At 43.3% G+C, this 15,381-nt stretch overlaps 1 protein-coding gene across 1 annotated transcript in view; it reads right to left on the reverse strand.

Annotated features, from left to right (window-relative positions):
* Window positions 1–13,681: 13,681 nt before the first annotated feature.
* The window catches only part of pou3f1 (POU class 3 homeobox 1), a 3,631-nt gene continuing 1,931 nt past the window's right edge, over window positions 13,682–15,381 (reverse strand). Inside the window, exon 1 of the mRNA XM_030394831.1 lies at window positions 13,682–15,381. This exon is cut by the window's right edge and continues 1,931 nt beyond it. The gene's annotated coding sequence lies outside the window, so the exon portion shown is untranslated.

A 15,381-nucleotide genomic window follows, 5' to 3' on the forward strand; every position in this document is an offset into this window, starting at 1 on the left:
TCCAACGCGTTTCCCCGTCACCATCACAACAGTCGCCATTCATGAGGCTCCGCTGGCTGTGGGGACATCTGCACCACAACTCTTGTCACCTCATCCCCCCCACCGCCACCCCACCCAGTCTTCCCTTCTGCACACAACCCTGCTGAAACAAACACACACACGCACACGCAGACACTGACACACGCGCACACACTCTCAACTTCTCCAGCTAAATGCCAACGGGGAGAATCAGAAGGGCATCAGAGATGGCTGTTGTCTGCGTACGCCCATGTGTGGGTTTGCGTGAATGGGACCCAAGGGTGCGGAGGTCTCTGATACCACAGGGTGCACATTGCTTGGCCCGCTCGGGTGTGTCACGATGGTTGGAGGGTTGAGCGGGTGACAAACCCAAGGTTTTCAACCAGAACGACCCCCTGGCATTCCACGCAGGCTTGTTACACCACAGTGACGTGGGTGGGCCAGGTGACCTTTGAGCCTTTCGGAGCGCTCTCGTATGTGCCCATTGTGCCCTGGATTCTGTATCAATTTCACACATCTGCACAGTATGGATCTCACTGGGTTCCTATACAAAGCTTAGTGTTGAGCCAAAACTAAAAGTTATTCGCATTGTCTCTGGAGTTCTGTGTCATTTCATACATGGATAACAGTAAAAATCACCCCTAAGCTGCCATTTGTTTTTTGTTGAAATCACTGAAATATGCCTCCATAATCGAAAGTATTCCATAAAGTCCCCATTCATGATATTCCCAAGCTGGCCCTTCTGCTGGTATTTCACACCATTGGGGGACTGGGCGTCAACACAGGGGTTTGTTGGATAAACATCCAACGCTGAGTAGGAGCGCCAAGCATCACTGTTATTGTTACTGCTTAATGCCATGCACCAGCATTGTTGTTTTGCAGCAATCAACACATACATATGTAATAAAGCTGAGAGGCAGCGGGACAATACTAGCTATTGTAACGCCGAACGCGGATCAGCACAAAGGCCCCCACCAGTCTAGGTCGAAGCCGACACTAGCTTTGCATAAGTGTTCTCCAGCACTGGAAATAACTGCTCTCCGGTCGAGAGTGCAGACCAACGTGATTGGTCCCTGTTGGAGTCACCTGGCATTTGTCATTATATCGGTTCAGAGCCATCTGTTGAGCGTGCTGGCATTTTTGTGAATGATGAGTGCTGATGGATGGTGATGAGAGTTCAACGGAGGGAAGGACAAGGGGGTGACGGGACATTTTGGAGTGACTGCAAAGATGTTGCGGATTGTCTATATGTGTGCTTCAGCGTGTGAGGTTGTGTGTGCGCGTCTAAGGGCAAACGTCGATGACTGTGTCAGGGGGTGAGTGATAACCGTGGTCTTTTCAGCACTGTGGGGCGGGTCAGACGGATGTGATGGATGGCTAGCAGTCTGGCCCCCTTCTTCACGCCTCTCTCCAGCCCGGCGTCTGGAGATCTGGGCTGGGGTGGAGGGTTGTTGGGGCTGGATGGTTGGGGGTGAGCATGTCTCGCCCTTGTTAGACAAAGGTTGTCTGCACTTAAAAAAAAAAAAAAAAGCTCATGCAGCGGTTCTTTTTAGGCTTAATAGTATGTAATAGAGCAATTGCTGCTAGCTAAACCAGTTGAATTTTGGCCGTCTGTTATCCATCACAGCTCCAACTACCAGCTGAACTAAACAGCTCTGTATGGAGAGGTGTTTTTTGTAGTTCCGTCTTGGTTTTACTCCGGCTCAGAAACTGTGAACTGATTCATCTTCAACATCTCTATACATGAAAACAAACACTGGTAATTGAGAATAAAGGAGGTTATTTTGTCAAAGCTGATATGGAATATTTAATCTACTTTCAAAGGCATTTCTTAGATGCAGAATGTGCTTAAGGAACACCTGCAGGGGCAAAAGTCCCTTGTTGTTTACTTTGTTTAATACATCAATATCAATTCTCTATGATATACACCATTGACTACATAACACATGTACAGAGCTTTCTGTTCTGTAAAGTGAAGCCTGCATTCTTTCTAATGGCCAAAGCTGGGGGTAATCAAGTCCAGTTGCATGTCAGCATCATCAGCGTTTTTCACAGTGATTTAATTAATTTTGCCCTCCTTTTGCCCATTTTACATTTATTTTGTTCTCCTCCACATCCCTATCCATATCTGTTTCTTTCTTTCCTCCTTCTTTATCCATTTTCTTTCTCCTATCGCTACTCATCGTCCCTTGTCCTCTTTTTCTTTCTCACTGTGTATCCTCCGCTTTCCCTTCATCCTTCCACTTCCCTGTCTCCATCCTCATCCGCCTCCCCACCTTCGCCTTCGCATCGTCCGAGCACTTCCCCTCTTCCCTCTCCTCCTTCGCTTACACCTTCTACAAACATCACACAATCTACTGTGCGTACACATCTCATGGGTTTATTCATCTTTCTGCACTGGTAGAGGTGACGGTGTAACTGACACAGCCATCCTTTTTTTCTGATGGAGGTTGGCTTTCCATGGCTTGGCTTGTGTTTTCCCTCCTGCGTTTGAAGGCTCTGCGGACACTGTGGTCTGCTGCTTCAGGCCCAGGCAGGCTTACAGAGGGGCAGACAGCAACCAACACCCCAGAGAGACAGAACAGTAACCTGCCTTGTGTCTCTTCTCAATCTTCAAACACGGGGGAGACTGAGAGAGAGAGAGAGTGAGCGAGAGAGAGAGAGAAAGAAAGAACGAAAGAGAGAGAGAAGCAACAAAGGCTCATGTGAAAGAGCGCAAGGCCTTCGCACACCCAGGCTCACTAATTGACGGCTGCAGGGAGTGGGAGAGACAGTGGAAGAGATAAGAAAGCCACCAGACCCTGCTTACACTGCACACTTAGCACCTTCAAATGTCCATGCAGAGAGACATGGACACAAACATATGCACAAAGAGCACAAATATAAAAAAAAATGTACAGTATTTTTCTAAAATCTTCAATCTTTATTACTCACCTTCCTCGTGTCTGCTGTCCTCCTCCTCCCTGCATTCACACCTATGAACACAACATCCGCAGACACATGCAGAATCTTGTTTCATCTCTCCACCATATGCACTCATGTGGGCACCACTAAGGAGAGAAAGGGCACCAATTTGCTGCTTTGTCACCGGTTTAGTAATGGCAAACTGAAGGCCTAGGGCCACTATTTAATTGCTTTGGCCATGTGCACCAAAGAGGTGCCACACCAATTAATCCCCTCGACGGCGCGGTGTCCTGTCCCACGCCTGCACCCCCTGGTAGAGCCGTCCCGCAGGGGAGAGGTGGGTGGGGTGAAGTGTGTGGAAAGGCACATGGGAACCCCCCACCCCCTTACCAACAATGGGTACCAAATCCATACCCTCTGTTTTGCTTCACCACCATCCCCCCCTTTAACATCAATGGATCACCTTTCATCTGTTTATGCATGTGACGAAAGCTAATTGGTGTGAGAGTGATTCCCAAGTCACACACTACGAAGTTGCATCAGTCATATTTGAACTGAGGTAAATATGGAAGCCCGACAACAAAGATTTGACTATCTGTATATATTGCTCACAATATGGAAGAAGTATTCAGATTCTTTACTCAAAGATGTAATATATGGCATTCCCACTTTAAAATGTAACAACAACTACACCTTTGTTATTTTAATATTTTAACAATATTCGACAATATTCAAACCCAGAAAAATCCATATTTTTTCGTTCCAACTAAAAGCGCATGTCATAAAATCAAATCAAATCAATTTTGTTTATATAGCCTAAAATCACAATCACGTTCCCTGAGTGGGCTCTTACAGGGAACGACATCCTCTGTCCTTAGACCCTCGGTTTCGAGTGAGAAAAGACTTTCCATATTAAGAAAAAATACTTTTAACAGGAAATAATAAATAAAAAAATGTGGTTGCCTGTCACTATAACTTCCCAGGAAACAACACAGGAAACACCAGATGGTAGCAAGGCAAGGGTGAGGAAGGAAGTTGGCAAACAAAACTCTTTATGCCATCCAACTTTAATCCATTACCTTGTCCGTGAACATTTCTGCCTCAGAGATGCTGTCAGATAGATTATCTATCAGCAATGAAGGTTGTTCAGCATTGAAGCCAACAACTCCCATGATCCCACGCTACATCTTTCTGAGTGACCGCAATTGCTGAATATACGTAGTGTGCATTTAAGTTAGCAATAATACTTGGTTAAAAATGTTTTCAAAAACTAAAAATACATGAGTGCACACACCTTAAAGTTGTACTTAAACTTGGCACTTAAAGTAGGATTAAAGTAACTGTATATGGTTACAATCCAACGCTGGTCGCTAACTAGGACAAAAAAATGACAAAATGATCTCCAACAACATCATCCAATTGGATGTGAAGGGTCTGGATTTGAGGAGAGTGATTCCCCTACTCCTTTCCTGCGCCTGCCTCCCCATGGGTCATGAGTGTTTACTCCAACAAAGGACCTGTCACCTCTGGTCACCATCCCCTCATTCCCAGGCCCCTTGACTGTGACTGAGGAGGGTAACCTAACCTGGTCTGACCACTTCAGGGGGAGCAGCAGGTGGACAGACAGGAAGAGAGAGGCAGGTTTGAAGGAAAGGAGAGATGGAGGGGATTGTTTATTTGCCCCTCCACATAGGCAGGAAAGCAAATGGGGGGATGGAGAGGGGCTGAAGAGAAGAGGAGGAGGGCTGTGGGTGGATGCAGCATCTGGCTGATATGGAGCCGTGTACTGAGGCGATGAGGCGCCTCCAGCCCAGGAGGAGGTAGGGGAGTTTGCATGAGGCCAACACAGATAGCCGAGCAGATAGACAGTGACAACAATAGCCTCCTGTAGCCCACAGCACCGGTCGTTTGTGCCACCGACAAACTCTCTCGACCATATCATTGTGTGAACTTCGCTTTACATCTCACCTAAAACTTTGCTCATCCTTCATTCAGTTTGCGGCCAGAGGACAGAAATTAGGATCCATCATGAATAAAGAACTGTCACGTACAGGGAGGGAGATCACTGCGGAGACAGGTCAGGATGCCGACTGACCTTTTGTCTTATTTAAAAATCAAAGGGGTGCCACCGCCAGCCCGTGGGGGAATAGAGGTGGGTCGGCTGGAGAGACCAGGGTTAGCGGGGGTGTCTGGGTGCTAATCCATGGGACCGTCGGTGACCCTTGACCCCCTGGGGGCATGGGTTTGCGCTCTGCCAAAGTGTGTCTGTGAAAGTCAGGCCTTCCCCTCTGCGCTTCAGGCTGGCCAGACCCATCCTCACCCTCCTCCCTGTAATGATTTATGGGGCAGGGTGCGATCGACACACGCTCAGCCCAAGGGATGATCCTAAATGGTAGTTTTGACACCACTGAGAGACGGGGTTAAAGGTGATCAATAACAAGCCACTGGAGGAGGAGAGACAGAAGGACAGATAGAGCGAGGAGGAGAAAGGGAGGTTGGTAGATGAGGAGGAGGAGGAGGGAGCAGCTCTTTTTAATTGGCCTCTGCTCATTACTCGGGTCTTTGTAGACCCTTGCGTCTTTGTTCATGTCCTGGCCTCTAGCTCCAGGGCACATATGTGTTGGGGTTTTAGCTGTTTTTTGTTCAATTCTTGTTGAGCCACTCAAAACGTGGTGCTCTTGAAAGACTGGTTTTGAAGTTTGACCTGAAACCGACTCAGTGTGGTACTGTGAGATATTTTCTTTCATAGTGTTCTTGAATCCTACTTCCAGTCAAGTATGTTATTACTCACTAACTAAGCTTGTCTATGTGATGAGGGCTCCTGTCAACTTCTCTTCCGCCATCTCCTTTTTCATTCTCCCATTTATCTTATGCTTCATTATCATGCTGGTGTGTTTTTCTATACTATGTGTACTGTATCCTCTGTTCCCGTCGTTCACCACGTGTTCTCATCATTGGCAGTCTTTGACACTCAGCAGCAAGAGTTTATAATACATGCAGTGCATGCTGCTATAGCTCCCTCTTCTCCCATGGTGGCCCTAACTCCCATCATATCTCATCATCTTGCATGTGTTTGCGTGTTCAAATTAAAGGGACAGTTCATGCCAAAATCAAACATACATATTTTTCCTCTTACCTGCGGTGCTATTTATTAATTTCGATTGTTCTGGCCGTCTTTTGAATATAATGCGATCGCACTCGACTTGTGGTGCTCAGAGTAGCAAAAAAATGTACAGAACTCAACAGGATCTTTCTATTCTTTTATGTTTTCTACTAAACTACACCACCAACCATATCAGGTTGGAAAGTGCGCATCTATATTTGTACAAGAGGCTAGCTAAAGAAGCTCGCTAACATTAAAGCTCAGCCAAGGAGGACACTAATTTTGAATATATGCATGCTTCCTTCTGCACGGTGATATGTTTCCCTATTCACCAGAATATAATGTTAGCAGTCAACGTTGTATGCAAACCACAGATACGTCCAAGGTTGACATGTGCAGCAAACATGGAAGATTACATTCACATTATGTTCTTATTAGTTTATGTTCATGTCAGGAGGTGGAGGGAACAGAGGTGGCGTTGTTACAGCCAACAAGGCTTCCAAACGGCCATGACACAACAGTGGACATTTTTAGGGACACCTTGGGGGATTTCCATCTGTTTTTGTGGAAACCAAAACGTCTTTTTTTTTCATGGGTAGTTGGACTATCTCAATCCATGGCAAAAAAGGTATTTTAAGCCAAACCATGATATTTTTCCGACTTTAAGTTGTTTTTGTGCCTTAACCTAGACAGAGCTTGCGCAAAGCGTTGCGTCAAGAGAAATAGAAGATTAAACCTAAATGAACGTAAAGTTGTAACACAAAAAAAACATTTTGTATGAATGTATCTCGCTAACATTTATTCTGGTGATTGGGTGGGTAGAAAAAAAATAGTCTTTCATGAAACTGCTCACAAGGTCCTCGGAGTATCTTGAGTAACCTGGTCATGATTATGCTGAGTTTTTTCAAGTTTACGTTTGGACACTTCAAATTCAAGTTCAAATATGTCCGAGAGACGGCAGACATTTTTCGCAGCTGATATTTTTGTTGTGAAGAGATGTTATGTGCATGGCTGTCTGCATGCCGGTTCCTCTAGTTTAGCCTCCTAGAGCTTGTAGTGAGTGGAGATATGCCTAGTAGTGTGTCACACCCCCTCTACTTTTAGACACTCACACACACACAGCAGCAGTCTTGGAGTATCTCTCAGAAGTGAGCTGATTAGGCCTAAGACTGGGGACTGCTTTGCCTAATCATATCGCTGCATCCAAATCATCTGTGTACATTTCTAATTACATAGTGGCACGCGGTGTCCTTGAGCACAGTGGCAGGTCTCCATTTCATCTCTGCGCTGTGTCTAACGCCCCCTCCTTGCTTGCCTTATTTTTTTTTTCTCCTCCATCCTTATTTATTTATTTCCATCAGCCTTATCTTTGTTGTTGTTTCAGTTGACTGTGCGCCGAGCAAAAGCACTCATTTGCCCACCGATCTTTCGTCCTTTGAACTCAGCATCGCGGGGCAAAGCCGACTGTCGGGGGCAGCAGGATCATCTTTGATGATCTGTTTATTGTCCGGCTCCAATTTGCAGGGGTTCACAATATAATATCCATTCCAGCATGCATAACACGGACGATCAGTCATGGGTAAAGGACGACGGCAAATAATATTGTTTGGGTTTGGATTACAGGGCTGGCGCGCAAGCAGCGTAGATCACAGCTGCAACTTTCTCTGTTACTCTTGTGCTGCCAAGATCTTTGTGTGAGAATCCTATGCCTCCATTACCCAGAATGTCCACATGTCTCCTTAAAGAAACAACAGATCTGCTAAGTGCATGCAGGAGGACGATCTTTCTGCTTCTGTGTCTATACATTTGTGAACTCTGAATAGCCATATTTTTTGTCTTCCTTTTTGAATGTCCTTGATGGAGGAAGGCCCTGAACATCTTGGTGTGCTCCCGGGTTAGATGACCTTCCTATTGTTACATCGGTGTGTGTCTCTCCACCGCAAGGCCTTGTCTTTTCTTTTTCCTCTCCTCTTCTCGGCAGTGAACCTTGTTATTGAACAGGAGGCATCGCAATGCCATGCAGTCGACAAAAGCCAGGCTTGAAGGTGAAGAGAGGGGACAACCTTTAACATGGGAATGCCACATCCTTTTAACCACGACAATTAACTTTGCAACCTTGTGCAGTAGTCTAAAAACCTCCTTGGCAGCTGTGCTGTGCGATTTCACATGTGTCATCCTGAAAGGCCCCAAAAATTAATAAAACCATTATTATTACTGCTTTGTTCGGTTAGTGTATTATCTGTAATACGTTTCCTGGGGCTATTTGCAACCTTTTGTCAGACATCCCACAAACTGAAGGCAGCTTTCGCGGCATAGATGATTGCATTTATCTTGCCTTTCCCACTGTGTTCTTATCACCTGTCACAGTCATTGTTTAATACCAACCAGCTCACTGAATCAGCCGTAATTGCTGCTGCTGAATCCCTCTAAAGTATGACTTTCTTCTCATTGTACGCCACCAACAGTAACATCTATGTGCTGCTGCCTGGAGGCAAGTTCCTGAGATATTAGTTCTCCACTCTCAGAACTGTTAGTCACACTGACAGACACCTGAGGCGATATAAAATGTCCCTCAAAGCCATGAAAGAGGGAGACGGGCTACTTCTCTTCTTCAAAACCTCCGAGTGAGGAGCAAAGGGATGCAGAGGGGAGGGGAGAGTAACTTTCTAAAGCTGCACTTAAACCCCTTCGCATATGGGGGCCATACCTTGGAGTAGACATGAAGAGGGAACCCATATAGCTACAAGGCCCAGTATCATAAATAACACAAGACTTCTCCTCTCCCGTCTCCGACTCCGGCAGTTCACTGCTGGAGTGTTTCATATGGTAACTAGGTGTTCACTGTGTGGCCACATTGTTGCCCATCTTTCAAGTGGTTCAGAGAAGGAAACCTTGAGGTAGAGGAAGAGAAGGAATTTTTGATGAAAAAATGCATTATTCTGTTCTTTTTACAGTCTCCATCCCCCCCTTTCTCTGCCACTCACTGTGGGAGTGGAGTATTTATTACATAAACGGTAGAAAGAGGAGAGGAGAACTAGGCTGGAGGAAGAGGTAGTAATAGAGAGTAAGAAAGCTACAGGCTCTTTCAGCTGTCAGGTGAAAAATGTGGGTTGGATGGATCCTGCACATTCAACCTACAGACCAATATGTAGCTATGAAGTGGATATTGTTATTGCTCTGTTATTATTGTTATCCCCCCGATAGAAATTTAACATTACCTGCCATTAAATAAAAAGGATGCACGTATTCGAGGAAGAAAACGTTTTTGACTCCGCTATGATTTCACATGGCATCAGCGATGCACCAGGTGTTTTTTTTCTGAGCTTGCCATCGGTCGCATCAATCACTCATTGCAAGGTACGCAGTATTCTCTTTACTGATGGGTAACAAATCATTTCTTAATACTTATATCATACTAAGCAATTGAGTTGAGTTAATATGTTATGTATGTATTCCAAGATGCACACGTGTTGGGTTTTTATAGTGGACATTTATAAAAACTTGTTTGAAGATACTTAAAGACAACATCCACCCCAGCCACAGTCTGTTCAACCTGCCCCCATCTGGCAAGAGATACAGAGGTATCTGCTGCCGTACCAGCAGACGAGACAGCACCTTCACTCCCCGGGACAAGAGACTCCTCATTTCATCATCGAGACTCAATCTTCTAAAATAGATGTAGCAGGACTCAAGAGGACTCAAACTTTATTTCATTTTTTATACCCTTGTTTAAAAAATGTAATCAAATTAACTTTGTAGCTTGTATTTTCTAATAAGAATGGCACTCAGTAGAGCGGATACCTCCAGCAAGCTCCAACAGTCTTTTTTAGTTCAATCAAGCCTAAATCCAATATGCACTATATGATTGAATTTATTTTTTACTTACTTCTGCTGTTGAAATTCACTTGATGTTGTTGTAATATGTCTTTACTCCTTTGAAGGTTGTATAAAGCAGTATAATTGCTGTCTCATCAGTTTGTATCGGTCAGACCGGCCACGTTTGGTCACAATAACCGGCTCTCTGTAGTGGCTTTTTACATTTTCTGGAGGAGTTTCTTCAGCCGAGGTCATACGACATAGATATGTTGGGTTTTAGTGTGTTTGTCCATGCATCTCCCATAGACTTCAATACAGCTGTAGTCGACACAGTCTGGCACCAAAAGAAGATTCAGTGACGTAATGATCCTTCGATCTTTTATAGGTTCGCTGGTTACATAAAGGCTCCATATAATTATACAGTGACCAACCAACCAACCAACAAACAATCGAACATGGTGAAAACACAAGCTCCTCAAGTCTGAAGTTGTTAATTGGCTTTTGTTCCCGGTGCTTTCACTTTTTTTTCTGGTGCCATTTGAGGGTGAGGATGATATACACAAACCAAAGGAGTATTTTACAGCCTGGCAACCCAAGACTTGTCCTTACAAATGGCTTATTACTAATCTATAAAGCAGTCATGAATGATTCATTAAACATGAATAAAGCCATTAATGATAAATAAACCGCTTAAATCGTCCCTTACTAGAAAGCGGTGCCCAAACACTAAATGCTCCTCTGCCTATCGGTGTCTCGGCTCTCCGGCACCACCTCATATCTCTGTACATGAGGTCGATGTGGAATCCCAAGAATCCAACCAAGTAAATTATTCAGCCGCTCCCATTATTTCCATAATTGCCAACATTGTAGTGGTGTTTGTAATGTCATTAATAACAGGCGTTGGCGTATAATACGCTTAATGTTATTTATCTGTTGGCAGATAGCTTGATGCTGCTAATCCTCATTCATTTGCTGTGGATCAATGCAAATCCGCTAGCGTGAGTGAAATCCCCTCCCCCTCCCAGAGCCGATGGTTCCTAATGTATTTTCCCACCATTAACCAGCCATAATCCCTGCTAATCATCACTAATCCACATCTCCTGTGTGTGACGATACTTCCCTGATGAAGGAGGCATCAGTGCTCGCCAGCGCCCGGGCACCGCCGAGGCTGGAGCTCCTCTGCGAGCGCTGCCTGCCGAAGAGCCCACTCAGCGTAGGAGAGCAGGCTTGCTGAGAGGGGAAGAGGAGGAGAGGAGGACAGGGTGAACCGTGGCAATCCGTAGGTCAAATAGCTGGGTTTTGCTGTTTTGTGATGAGTTCGGCTCATGTATTATTGATTCATCGGCATAATGGAGGTTGTGTCCCTCCATACGGCAGCGAATAAAAATTGCATCTCATCAAAAGATAACAGTTGGTGGCAGTCACCAAAATCTCTCTTGTCTGGTCAACTGTGGTCTCCTTCTGTTTCCACATCTATGTCCACTCTCCGGACCGCTTGTGCCTCGCTTCGCATGGAATTTCAACCCACTGCTACTGGTTGCATTCAGGCCCTCTGTGGTTGAAGTGGCTGTAGTGAATCTGTGGGGGTTTGAAGGCTGATCCACATTTAAAACTTTTTAAAAATGGGGACTGAATGGGACCCAGCAACCATGTACAGAGGCCCACAGCAGCCTGGATTTCGAAACCACGACCTGAGGCCCTTTTGCTGCGTGCCCAGCTCCTATCTCTCCTCCAGATATCACACCATCTCACGACAGCTGATGTGATGACTGGAAAGGTGAAGGAGAGACAGGCTTTTTATGCCAAATAAAGGCATAAAAATCTACCCCAGAATGTTTTTTAAAAATGGCACCGGAAGTCTCTCTGCTCGGCTCAGTACGCTGAGGCAGTGGCAGATTGTGGACAGGAGAACATCCACATGTGCACCCAGATAACTTCAGCAGTGTTCAAACACCTGAATCCAAATAAGACTTGTGTTTTATTTCTGTATTAGATGAGAGATAAAAGGGAAAACACAATTTACTCCGAGTGCACTGAGCGTGTGTACAGGAGTCAGATGTTTGCGATGTATGAGTTCCAACTGAACATACACAGAATTGGTGACATGTTGATTATTCTGATATTTCATGTTTCGAGCGTGTTTTTGTTGTTGTTGCTGTTTCCATCAAACTTCCAGGTGAAGTCTGGTGGTGCAGTACTCACGTTGTACCAGCGGGGGGCGCCTGTGACCCGCTGTTCTGTGGCAGCTGCTGTGCTCCTGGTCGCTGGCCTCTCCTCCCTCAGTTTGACCACCGCAGCCTCTGCAAACACACTTTTCCTTCACTCCGCACCACAGCGGCAACAAAAAGGGGCCCGATCTCTCCAGGCTTCATGGCTGTGCCTTACTTTTTTAAAAAAATATTAAGTTACTTATCGTTTTTTCCACCAGCGCTTGACACAACTGTGCAAAATTCATCACACAAATTAAAAAAAACAAACAGAATCACGCAAATTCAAGGGTTACTCAGTGTGAATTGAGTAGTAAGTAATGAATAACAAGCGAGGAAATTTTCCCAAATCGGAGCTTTCTGGAGCGATTGAACGCACCTTCAAACTTTTGTGTCGCGTGTTCATGTTTGACAAACGGCACAATTTCAATAAGACAGAAACCTGACGCAAAAAAATACACACGCACAGCTGTTAACTGTCTGAAATAACGTGTAAATGATCATTAAAATAAAATTAAAAAAGGCCTTAACTCAGACAAGTTTACGCGTCTGCAACTCATCCAGACTTGGTCAGTTTCGTGATGCTTCGCGAATGCTGCTGTGTACATCGTTTTGCTTTTTTAACTTTTCACGGTGTAAATAAAGGGTCTCAATAAAAGAGTGAACATGGTGGAGGGGATTCAAAACGTATGCAAACGTATGCTGGTTTAAAATGTGGAGAAATTGCGCACTGCCGCTGTGGCCCGTGATCTCACGGAGACCTCTAACTTTAAAAACAACATTTAATGTGAGATTTAGAGGAAATTGAATATGTACTGAGGTGTTGAACGACATTAGAATATGTTGCCTGTGAATGCAGGCCTGTCTGTACTCTGATTACACTCCAGGGCCTGCCGTATATATGTGTTTTTATCCTCCACTCTTTTTCTCTCTGTCTTTGCAGAAAGAGGCTGATTTTCGCCTGCAGGCACCTCTTGTCTCAGATCAAAGATTCGTCACCATTCGCTTTTTTAAATACTTTCAAACATGACAAGTGATGGTCGATGGTCGATGGTTTGGGTGTGAAGGGAGAGCAGCTCAAATCTCTAATATGATTGATGAAGGCCTGATTAGATTTCCTCTGGATGAATAAGTCACCTGGGCAGCTGATACAAGTTATAATAATGACGACGACGACGATGATGATGATGATGATGATAAGTTATAATAATAAAAAAAATAACCACCACTCAATGAACAGACAGCCATCCCGTATTAATATTGCACAATTTAATACTGCGATTATTACACAAAGATGTGAACAACGTCAGAGACTGTGTGAACTTAGCAGGGGAATGCCTGAGGTAAAATACTGTTGTCTATTCCCTTTAACAGCACATGTACACAGCTTCTGATTCAAACGAGCCCCTGTTACATAACGAACCACTGCTATTTAAAACTGAACACATGTGTGTGCGCTGACCAACTTCCCCGATGCTCAGCACCACGAACAGCATTTGAAAAAAAACAAAAAACTTTATGATCATGTTTTTTTTAACGTTTTTTTAATCTTTGTTCTGCCTGGTGATGCCACAAAAAACAGAAAAAAAAAGGACGAGTGGGGTTTTGGATTCTTAATGAAGACAAAAGACCATTTCTTGTATATATGTTTTATGTAAGTAATAAAATATTACTATAACATAAATATAAATGTGACTTTGCAGTCTACATTTAGCAATCAACATACAACCAATGTAGTAAACAAAAAAAACAAAACATAAAAAGAGGGAACATACTGAAAATCCACTGCAACATAACCATTAACAGAGCTAAACAAAAAAGCTCCAAACACGTTTAAGAAATAAATATATATATATAAATGGTCAGATTCATAAATGAAATCATATTAAAATATCTTCTTGGAATTAGTAAGTGTACAAAACTGCCCGGAAAGAAACAAAAAAAACAAAACAAAGAAAAAACAAATATCTCAGAACAAATACAAGTTTACATATTGGACATATTTACATATCGGAAATAATCCTGGCAACATTTTTCTCTAAAATCTTTTTTTATCATTATTATTTTTTCTTGAAAAACAAAACAAAACAAAAAGAAGAAGAAGAAGAAGAAGAAGAAGACACGTTTCCCCCTCATCTGCACTGAATAGCACTGCTGTAGGCTTTTTGGACTGGTCCAGCATTGATAAGTGACACAACAACGCATGAGGATTTTCTTTTTTCTTCAGATTTTCCTTTCAGGTCAGAAAAAAATAAATATATCTTAAGTTAAGTCCCTTCATCGCTTAACCCTTTTAAGGAATTATTCGTTTTTTCGTGTTCTCCGAATCCAGCGAGTTTTGATATAATACAATGGATGTGTGGGACAAAGGAAAGGAAAAAAAACGGTGTGGTGGGAACCAGATATTCAAAAATAAATCAAACACAGGAACACAAATTAAATAAAATAATCATGTACAGGCGTGATATTCCGACATGGGGCACTGAAAGTTACCTGAGTTATTATTACTTTTCGTTTCGTGTTTGACCAATCTCTCTTGAAATGTGTTTTTTTTGGAATACAACAGGGTAACAGGCAGTAAAGCAAGTGTGAGCTGACAGCGCTCTGTTGGTGACAACCAGGAACCTGTAAACATGGGATTTATTGTGTGTTTCGTTTTAAGCCTATGGAGATTAGCTCCACTCACGGTTTTGTTAACAAATATAAAAATTGCCATAATAATAATAATAATAATAATAATAATATCAACGAAAGAATAAGTGCTACATGCAAAGGAAACAATAATTTGAAAACAATCACCTCCCCCCTCACCAAATAAAAGAAAATGCGTTTGTTTGCTTGTTTGTTGTGTGTGTGGTTTCTTTTCTTTTCTTTTTTTTTTTTTTTTAAGAATTGCCCTTTTTTAGCGTCTGGTGCTGTTTTTGCAAATTTCGACGTGGTCAGCTGCAAAGCTTTAAATATCTTTTTCTTTCTTTCTTTCTATTTTTTTTTTTTAAGGCATGCAAGCAGGACTGAGGCGTCCTGCTGCATCTGGACATTTTCTGAAATGTGTCTGACCTTAATTATGGGGTGGTGGTGTTGTTGATTTGTTGTTTGTTTTTCGGGTGCCATAATTTCCATCACTTCTCCCCACCATCATCAACTCCCACTGAGTAAACAGAAAATAAAAAATGAAAAACTTGGATGCTGCTCTGATGAGTTACAGTACCTAATATAGCAAAACAAACCAAACCAAAAAAAAACCCAAAAAACATAATGACAGAAATCATATAGACAGTCTGCAGAAAGAGAGACACTGAAAAGTTAAAAGTATTTTTTTTCCAAACCAAAACA

Source organism: Sparus aurata, chromosome 17 (assembly GCF_900880675.1).
Source record: "Sparus aurata chromosome 17, fSpaAur1.1, whole genome shotgun sequence".
In the NCBI taxonomy this organism is placed as follows: Eukaryota; Metazoa; Chordata; class Actinopteri; order Spariformes; family Sparidae; genus Sparus; species Sparus aurata.